Below are 10,128 nucleotides of genomic sequence, written 5' to 3' on the forward strand. Positions count from 1 at the left end.
TCAGAATCACCTAACGCGACATGTACGACAGGCTAGCACCTAACTTGGATCCAAGACGAGCATGCGGTGTCGGAGGTGAACAAACACGTGAAGGCTGGCCCAGGTGATAAGTCATATTTTGGTTGCATGTATAGCTTTCTTATTTGGCGTTTTTGTATTGTTTTTGGATTAAACTAGTTGCATTTTACATTGTTTGGTGTTAGTGTGCAGCCAAGTGTGTAATAAGATCAGTTGGAAGGCAAATGAAGGAATGTAGTGCAATTCGGCCATATTGGGTAAATCTAAACAAGGCAACAAGATTGAAGTCAGATTGAGTGGTTCCAACACCAAAACATGCATTCACATGCATGATAACAACCTTGGCCGTGTGTTCCCATATCATCCCATCAGATTATACACTTCTAAACACCAAAAACATGCATTCACATGCATGATTCACAATCTGACCGTGCATTCCCAACACCTAAACAGATCACCTTTGCATTTCCTACTCCTTCATGTCCATCCCGTGCACTTCTATACCATTTCCAGATTATTATAACCAATTTCAGGTGCCCCACTTCATGCTTGCAGACATTCCACATGTATCTTGGATAAAATAAACCACATACCTGCAGATCATGTCCATTCCTTACATCCTTTATTCCAGAAATTCAATCATTCTATCATTCCATGCCGTGTGCTTTCTTGACCTTTCCAGAATTTGTACAAACAATTCATCTTTGCAGATTCCACTCACTTGTTGCAGCAAGGACACATGCATTTTGATTAAACAAGCCTCATGCTTGCAGATCTTGTCCATGCTTTGCAGGTATCACGCCAGAAACCCACTCATCCAACCATTTCATGTGATTTCAGATCCCTCATGCCCATACCGTGCACATTCACCCCCTTTTCAGTATTCCTTTCACATGGTTCATGTCAGCTTTCACATGCATTCTGTTTTGTTTTCCATCATTAGCCATATTCAGAAATTCACTAAGGGACACTCACTCATTTCTCTCTCGGATCACATTCCATTACACACAGTTTGTTTGCTCCATTTTCTGTCCATCATTCACTCTCATTCTTCCTCTCCATCCCATTGCATTCGACACTCTCCCTCTCTCACAGAAGCTATCCATTCTCTTCCACACACGTATAACCACTCCATTTCACTCCATTTCTGTCCCATTGGCAGAAACCATGCAATCATAACCATTCTACCTTCATCCGTACCACACTTGGAGCATCAACACCGAAGGCACTCTTCAAGGAATTCAACATCAGTTTTGCTTCAAGGGTTCCTTCTACTTCATTCTATGTTCATTCATGTTGTGTACCTTTATGTTAAACATTCTGTAAACATGAATTGCAACTAATCTTTCTCTAGGGATTCGATGTAACCTTGCAAAGTTTGCCATGTAATTAAGTTAGAATGCTCATTTTGTCCATCTATTTCTTGTTTCATTTTCTGTTTTAATGGTGACTTTGTGTGTTGATTTTAATGTTTGATCATCATTTGAATTAATCACAAAGTTGTGTAGCCAAGATTAGAACACACATCATGCATAATCTTGGTAGATATGTGAATGAATGAAGGGAGTGTTTAGCACACATCCTGCCGAGTTATTCCCTTTGGTTTTATGAAAGTTTCTTGTACATTACATAATCTTGATTATGAACCAAAGTTGCACATCACAATTAGGTTCATGATTAGAGACATTTGATCAAATCCACACATCATATGGTTGATCATATCCAAGTGAAACAAACTCAAGAAATAGGTAGATGAATGAGTATAAACTAACTTGACAAACATGGACTTAGTTAAGCAATGGTGAAACCGAATCCCTAGCTTCATTTCCCTTGATACTATCCCATTACATTAGTTGTTGACTCATTTATTTGTGTTTACTTCATTTTCTCATGCTTTCAAGTTACAACAACAAATCTGCCTAGTTTGTTAGTTTGATTCATTTCTTAGAGTTCTTGCAAAACAAGTAATTACATAGGTCCAATTAGTCCCTGTGGATTCGACACCCTTGCTTATGCCATTATACTAAATATATTCTAGCATTAGGAAGGAATAAAACATCAACAAAAATGGCGTCGTTGCCGAGGACTGATTTCAGTCCCTTGTAATTGCTTGTTTGCTTGTTTGCTATTTTGATTAGTGTCTAGGTTCATAACTTGGCAAATTGATAACTGGAAGTTGATTTAAGTTGCATACATTTCATGGTGGAAAAGAATCCCTTAACCATTCCATTATCCATTGGTTTACATCAATTTGCTTTACAATCTGCTTTTGTTATAATCTGTCCATTTAAATGCATTTCGTCCAAATACAATTTCTTCCCTTATTTTGTTAAGTTTTAGGCTTAGAATCTGTCTTATCTTGTGTTTTGAAACATTTTGAGTCAAGCTCAAACCTAATTTTCGTCCAAAATTGAGTTTAGTGTCAAAACTGCTCAGTTTGTGTTTTTAGGCAGTTTTGAGAGTTTTTAGCTTGTTTTGAGTCTTGTGAATCTGTTTTGAGTGCCTTGAGTCCTTTCAAACGTTTTTAAGTTTATTTTTGTTCATTTCATTGTGGTTTGCTAGTAGATTTTCATTCACACTTGTGTTATTTTATTTCAGGTAGTATATGTCAAATAGACTTGTTGAGTTAGGCCAAAGAATTGAACGGTTGAAGGGCCACACTTTGGATAACTTTGTGCCATCAAATTCATCCTTTAGCCGTGAGGAAGAGGAAGGGAATTCATCTAGTTCAACAAGTAAAGAATCTGAGCAAGTTAATTGGGAAAGAGAAGAAGAGATGGCGGGCAACCTAGATGAGCTTCGAGCTTTGGAGGACTTTGCTCAACCAATCATACCAAATTCACCTTCATGCATCTTGCTGCCCACAGAAGCTAGAAACTATGATCTCAAATCTTCACATTTCCATATGTTTCCTTCATTTTATGGCTTACCTAATGAAGACCCTTTAGCTCATATTAAAGAGTTTTACAATGTTGTGAGTGGTTTACCTTTGCAGGGAGTAAGTGAAGCAAATTTGAGGATGAGAGTGTTTCCTTACACCTTGAAAGATAAGGCCAAGAGTTGGTTGATGACTCTAACACCAGGTTCCCTCACTACATGGGATGCCGTGGCTAAGAAGTTCTTGGAGAAGTTCTTTTCCACTCAAAAGACAGCCACATTAAGGGGACAAATCTTCAACTTCAAACAAGATGATGGTGAACCTTTCAATGAGTGTTGGGAGCGTTTTAAAGGCCTCTTGTTGCAATGTCCACACCATGGGTTACCTTTTCACTTACAAATGCAAATTTTTTATGATGGACTAACCCAAAATTGTCAATCAACTGTGGATAATGCAGCAGGTGGAGCATTGAAGAAAAAGAATGCTCAAGAGTCATATAACATTTATGAGATGTTGGGGTCTAATGCTCAACACAAAGATTTAAGGGGTAAGAAAGTTGGAGTCTATGAAACAAGTTCTAATCATGAGCTTTTGTTGCAGGTAGCTAACCTAGAAAGGAAGCTTGAATCCGTGCTCAACATGGTGCCAAAAGCAAATGAAGTGTGTGCCATTTGCAACATACCAAGCCATCCTACTCACCAATGTCCATCTAGGGAGGCTTAGCCCGAGTATGTTCAAGAGCAAGTGAACCTCATGAATTCTTACAATCAAAGGCCAAGGAATGATGTGTATTCCAATACTTATAACCCAAGTTGGAGAGACCATCCCAATCTTTCGTGGAAGAGCAACAATTTCCAAAATTTCCAACCAAAACCTGCCACTAGCCTTGAGGACACGGTTAAATTGTTAGCCCAAAACACTTTGCAATTCCAACATTCCACAAATAGCACTCTCCAACAACATTCAGCAGCCCTAACCAAAATGGAGACACAATTGGGACAGATTGCAGATGCCTTGAACCAAAGAGAGGTTGGGAAGTTTCCAAGCCAACCCGTGATACTCCAAAGGAACCAAGAGCAAGCCAAAGCAATCACTACACTTAGAAGTGGTAAGGTTATTGATAATAGAGTTGGCAATGAAGTTACTAATGAATATGATCATGTGAATGCAGGTGTCACTCAAGGAGACAATGAGAAATCAATTGAGGAACCAAGCCATGCCACTTCCTCACTAGAAGCACCAAATCTTCACAAGGCCGAGAAACCATACACTCCACCAATACCATTCCCTGGAAGACTTGCCAAGAGCAAGCAGGATAAGTCATTCAAAGAAATATTTGATATACTAAGCAAAGTGAATGTTAACTTACCTTTGCTTGATGTCATTAGGAACATGCCGGCATATGGGAAGTTCTTCAAGGAGTTAAACAGCTACAAAAGGAAGTATGGACCACATGAGAAGGTAGTGGTGTCTGAGAATGTGAGTGCAGTTTTGCAAAGAAAACTTCCACCAAAGCTCAAGGATCCAGGCAGTTTCTCTATCAACATCACCATAGGGGATAAGAAAGTAGAGAAGGCAATGCTTGATTTGGGTGCTAGCATCAACTTAATGCCTTATTCAGTGTACCTTCAACTAGGTTTGGGAGATTTGAAAGCCACCACCATTTCATTACAACTTGCAGACAGATCAGTTAAATATCCAAGAGGTATAGTAGAAGATATTCTAGTTCAAGTTGATAAACTAATCTTGCCTGCAGATTTTGTAGTGTTGGACATGGAAGAAGCTCCTATACATGATCGTGAGTTGCCAATATTGCTTGGGAGACCCTTCATGGCCACGGCCAAGACCATCATTGATGTGCAAAATGGACTCCTCACTATGACAGTGTTAGGAGAGACAGTTCAATTCAAAGTGTTTGAATCTCTTGCTCATCCTTCTTCATCTCTTGATTGTTATGCCATTGATGTGCTTGATTCACTTGTATTCTCTAAGTTCTTGCAGGCACAATCGAATGAACCCTTACAAACTGTTTTGAGTCAATCTCAAGATGAGTTTGATGAAGAAGATGCACTCATGGAAGAAGTAGCTGCCTTGGAAGCATTGTCATTGTATCCTTTGAATGTTTCACCTATTGTAGAACCTTTAGATTCATCAATATCACATTTAACTCCTTCCACTGTTAAGGCACCAAATCTTGAACTTAAGCCACTCCCACCACATTTAAAATATGCATATCTAGCTGAATTTGAAACTCTTCCAATTATCATAGCTTCTGATCTCACCCCAATTGAAGAAGATAAACTAATTAGGGTGTTAAAAGAGTTCAAATCAGTTTTTGGTTGGTCTATTGCAGATATCAAGGGAATAAGCCCTACCATGTGCATGCATAGGATCCTTTTGGAGGAAGGAGCAAAAACAAGCCGTGAGCCACAAAGAAGGCTCAATCCACACATGAAGGAAGTTGTTAGGAATGAGGTGTTGAAATTGTTAGATGTGGGGATCATATATCCCATTTCTGATAGCAAATGGGTGAGTGCTATTCAGGTGGTGCCTAAGAAGGTGGGAATCACTGTGATGAGTGATAGGAGCATATTCATGCGACTTAAATGGCTTGTTCTCGTGCATTTACGTTATGTTTCTTTAGTTATTTTAGTACTTTAAGCTATTTTCGTGTGTTTATAGGTCCAAAGGGCTAAAGGAGCAAAAAGATGCATTTTGGAGACTTTTGGAGCACTTTTGGGCTAAGGATGGATAGCTTATGCTTGGAGCCAAAGTGTTGGACGAAATTGAAGACCTAATTGAAGACCAAAGTGTTGGAACCTTGTTCTCTTTAGTTTTAGGACATTTAAAACCTTTCCTAATCCCAATCATGCCATGCATAACACACATCCATTCTAACACATTGTCATTGCACATGCATTTCCTTCATTAGTTAATTCACATGCTCCATACTTATCATCACCACTCATTACTTATCACATATCATCACCACTTATCACTTATCATTCACCACTTATCATATCATACATTCATTTATCACTTATCATAATCATTCACTTATCACTTAACATATCATACACTTATCACTTACCACCTACTTCACCTACAACATCCACCTACTTCACCTACAACATCCACCTAATTCACCTACAACATCCACCTACTTCACCTACAACATCCACCTACTTCACCTACAAATGACATAGCCATAAGTTCCCTCCACTACTCCTATAAATACCCTTGCATTCATTCATTCAAAAACATCTCATTTCATACACAACACATTACAAACACTTCCTTAGAATCCAAACCATCTTTCCATTTCCACCATTCCTCATCCATTTCCATAATTCCCCAAACCTCACCTTAGACCTTGTGCTACAACAACGAGGAAGATAAGAGGGCCTAAACGTTCATACAATTCAAGTTTGAGTTGTTGGAATGTTTAGGTGTTTCTTTGATTTCAAAGTTTAAATTCAATTCTCTTTGTTTTGTACGTATGAGGAATGGAAGAGAAGAGTGCCTAAACGTTCATACAATTCAAGTTTGAGTTGTTGGAATGTTTAGGTGTTTCTTTGATTTCAAAGTAATGAGGAACTAATCCCCCTTTAGCTAGGGGGTGATTCGAAACTATGTTTATATTTGCAATATGAATTGATTACTTTTGGTTGGAATTTCATAAGTTGTGGATTCAATTCGTTTAACTGTTTGATTGATAACTTATTTATGTATGTTCATTGAGATTGCAAGCTTAATTTTCATGCATGAATATGACGCTAGAATATAAGTGAGTTTCACCTAATCGTTATGAACTTATATTCACAAGTAGTGGAGGTTGCTTATAAACAATCGCGTTAAACGAATTCTTGGCATAAGTTTCATGCGTATTCCATAGTAACGAATGCCTCGTCAACACTTCTAATTTTCATTGAACTTAATGATCTTTGTTGAATGTCTCTATCATGCGTATTCCATAGTTAGGGACTTTGATTAAGAATAATTTGGTTGTAATGCGTATTCCATTCAATCCAATGAATTTAGGGAAATCTGAAAGTTAATTTAAGCGGACCTAATTAACTTGGAGCATTGAGTTTCATAATTTATCGAAAGACCAACTGAGAATCAATCTTGTATGCAAGTATAACATGTGTGGAGAAGAACCCCTTAGCTAGCCTTCATTCCATTTATTCCATCATCCATATTCACATTTACATTCTGCTTAGTTTATTAACTTGTTTTGTTATTTCAATTTTCGTCAAATCAAAACTCTTCCCCCCTTTTTCCTTATTGTTCAATTTAGTTTATGTTTTAAAGCATTTTGAGTCTTTGGTTTGTCTTAGTGATTTAAAGTTTAGTTTTGCATTCTTTGAGTCTAGTATAGTGTTTTAAACTTTATTTTACGTTTTTAGTCAAATCCAAGTGATTAACAATCCCTCCTAATCCCCGGTCCAGAACGATCCCTACTTGCACCTATACTACAATTGATAAAAAGAGGGTTTAATTTATGCGCGTATAATTCTCGCATCAAATTTTGGCGCCGTTGCCGGGGATTAGAAAATTTGCTAATCCCTTGGATTGTTTGTTTCTGTATTGTCTTTTAGATTTATTTTTTTTTATTTTGTGTTTTGTTTGTTAAGAACAAGATGGCACTTAATAATGCTTCTCTTTTGTCACAACTCATGGAAAGGTCCCAAATGCAAAGAGTTGATATATTTAATCTTCAATCAAGGAATAACGTGTTTTCCAATACTTACAATTCGGATTGGAGTGATCATTCAAACTCTATGTGGTGGGAACCTCAAAATGCTCAACAAGGAGGATATTGGCAGCCACCACAACCTCATATTCAATATGCCCAACCAAATTTAAGTTCGTCAATAAATTATAACCAAAAGCTTGATGAATTAATTTGTTTGGTGCAGGGCTTACAAAATCAAGACAATGAGGCTCAACAAGAAGGATATTGGCAGCCGTATGAGGAGTTCTATTCAACGCCTATGCAGCCACCACAACCTGCCCAAAGTAATGTAGGTAATTCAAATGATAATGATACGATTTTTCAATTACTTACTACTCTGGAAAAGCAAATTGGGCAGATAGCGGAGTTCGAAGGACAATTTTGCGACCAAGGCGAACTCCTTAGTTCAACCATTGCAAATCAGAAGGGAGAATTTGAAACTGCCAAGGAAATCATGTTGAGAAGTGACAAGGAGGTTGGAACGGACCCTCAACCATCAAAATCAAATCACAAGGAAGAGGAATACACCCAACCCACGGAAAGGGTGGAAACACCTTTACCGGAGGCTCCTATTGCTCCTATGCCATCTAATACAGGTATGGTTGTTCCAAATTTCGTTATTTTTAACCCTATTCCTTGCAGATTCATGACTTCCAAGGAAGAAGAAGGTGAAAAAGACATCTTGGAAGCCCTTCCAAAGGTGACAAGTAGGGAATGTCATGAATCCATCAAAGAGGACGTTCTTGAAACCACAAAATCCAAAGAAGTTAAATTTGATGACATTGGACAAGTAACAACCATCACTTGCAATCTGGCCAAGTCCAATATCCCTGAAACTTTCAAAGGAGTGGTATTTGTCATTGAGTTCTTGTCGGACAAAACAAGTAAGTATTTTTTTCCAAATTCCATTAGATTTTATACTAACTTGCTATTTTTTTTGAATCAGGCACCTACACTAGAATTCAAACCAATGCCGGTTCACTTCAAGTATCACCTTCCATTCAAGGACCAATTCCATGCCGTTTGATTTTATTTATGTTAAAAATATCCATTCTACTACAATTGTCAAACGAGGGTTTAATTTGAGTGCGTATAAATCACGCATCAAATTTTGGCGCCGTTGCCGGGGATTAGAAAATTTGCTAATCCCTTGGATTGTTTGTTTCTGTATTGTCTTTTAGATTTATTTTTTTTTATTTTGTGTTTTGTTTGTTAAGAACAAGATGGCACTTAATAATGCTTCTCTTTTGTCACAACTCATGGAAAGGTCCCAAATGCAAAGAGTTGATATATTTAATCTTCAATCAAGGAATAACGTGTTTTCCAATACTTACAATTCGGATTGGAGTGATCATTCAAACTCTATGTGGTGGGAACCTCAAAATGCTCAACAAGGAGGATATTGGCAGCCACCACAACCTCATATTCAATATGCCCAACCAAATTTAAGTTCGTCAATAAATTATAACCAAAAGCTTGATGAATTAATTTGTTTGGTGCAGGGCTTACAAAATCAAGACAATGAGGCTCAACAAGAAGGATATTGGCAGCCGTATGAGGAGTTCTATTCAACGCCTATGCAGCCACCACAACCTGCCCAAAGTAATGTAGGTAATTCAAATGATAATGATACGATTTTTCAATTACTTACTACTCTGGAAAAGCAAATTGGGCAGATAGCGGAGTTCGAAGGACAATTTTGCGACCAAGGCGAACTCCTTAGTTCAACCATTGCAAATCAGAAGGGAGAATTTGAAACTGCCAAGGAAATCATGTTGAGAAGTGACAAGGAGGTTGGAACGGACCCTCAACCATCAAAATCAAATCACAAGGAAGAGGAATACACCCAACCCACGGAAAGGGTGGAAACACCTTTACCGGAGGCTCCTATTGCTCCTATGCCATCTAATACAGGTATGGTTGTTCCAAATTTCGTTATTTTTAACCCTATTCCTTGCAGATTCATGACTTCCAAGGAAGAAGAAGGTGAAAAAGACATCTTGGAAGCCCTTCCAAAGGTGACAAGTAGGGAATGTCATGAATCCATCAAAGAGGACGTTCTTGAAACCACAAAATCCAAAGAAGTTAAATTTGATGACATTGGACAAGTAACAACCATCACTTGCAATCTGGCCAAGTCCAATATCCCTGAAACTTTCAAAGGAGTGGTATTTGTCATTGAGTTCTTGTCGGACAAAACAAGTAAGTATTTTTTTCCAAATTCCATTAGATTTTATACTAACTTGCTATTTTTTTTGAATCAGGCACCTACACTAGAATTCAAACCAATGCCGGTTCACTTCAAGTATCACCTTCCATTCAAGGACCAATTCCATGCCGTTTGATTTTATTTATGTTAAAAAAAAAGAAAAAGAAAAAAAGAAAGATACTAAACATGGAGAAAGGTGGAGCTTCACAAAGGTTGTTTGCGTGAAGTCCCACTACGAGGCGCAGAAGCGGAAGGCGCAGAAGCGGAAGGCGCAGAAGCGGGAGG

At 38.0% G+C, this 10,128-nt stretch overlaps 1 non-coding gene across 1 annotated transcript; it reads right to left on the reverse strand.

Annotated features, from left to right (window-relative positions):
• Positions 1 to 3,168: 3,168 nt before the first annotated feature.
• Positions 3,169 to 3,279, reverse strand: LOC148699328 (small nucleolar RNA R71). The gene has a single exon (XR_015966578.1). It is a non-coding gene; the product is annotated as a small nucleolar RNA R71 (small nucleolar RNA).
• Positions 3,280 to 10,128: the final 6,849 nt, after the last annotated feature.

The sequence above is a fragment of the Pyrus communis genome, chromosome 1 (assembly GCF_041283825.1).
Source record: "Pyrus communis isolate YQ-2024b chromosome 1, ASM4128382v1, whole genome shotgun sequence".
NCBI lineage: Eukaryota > Viridiplantae > Streptophyta > Magnoliopsida > Rosales > Rosaceae > Pyrus > Pyrus communis.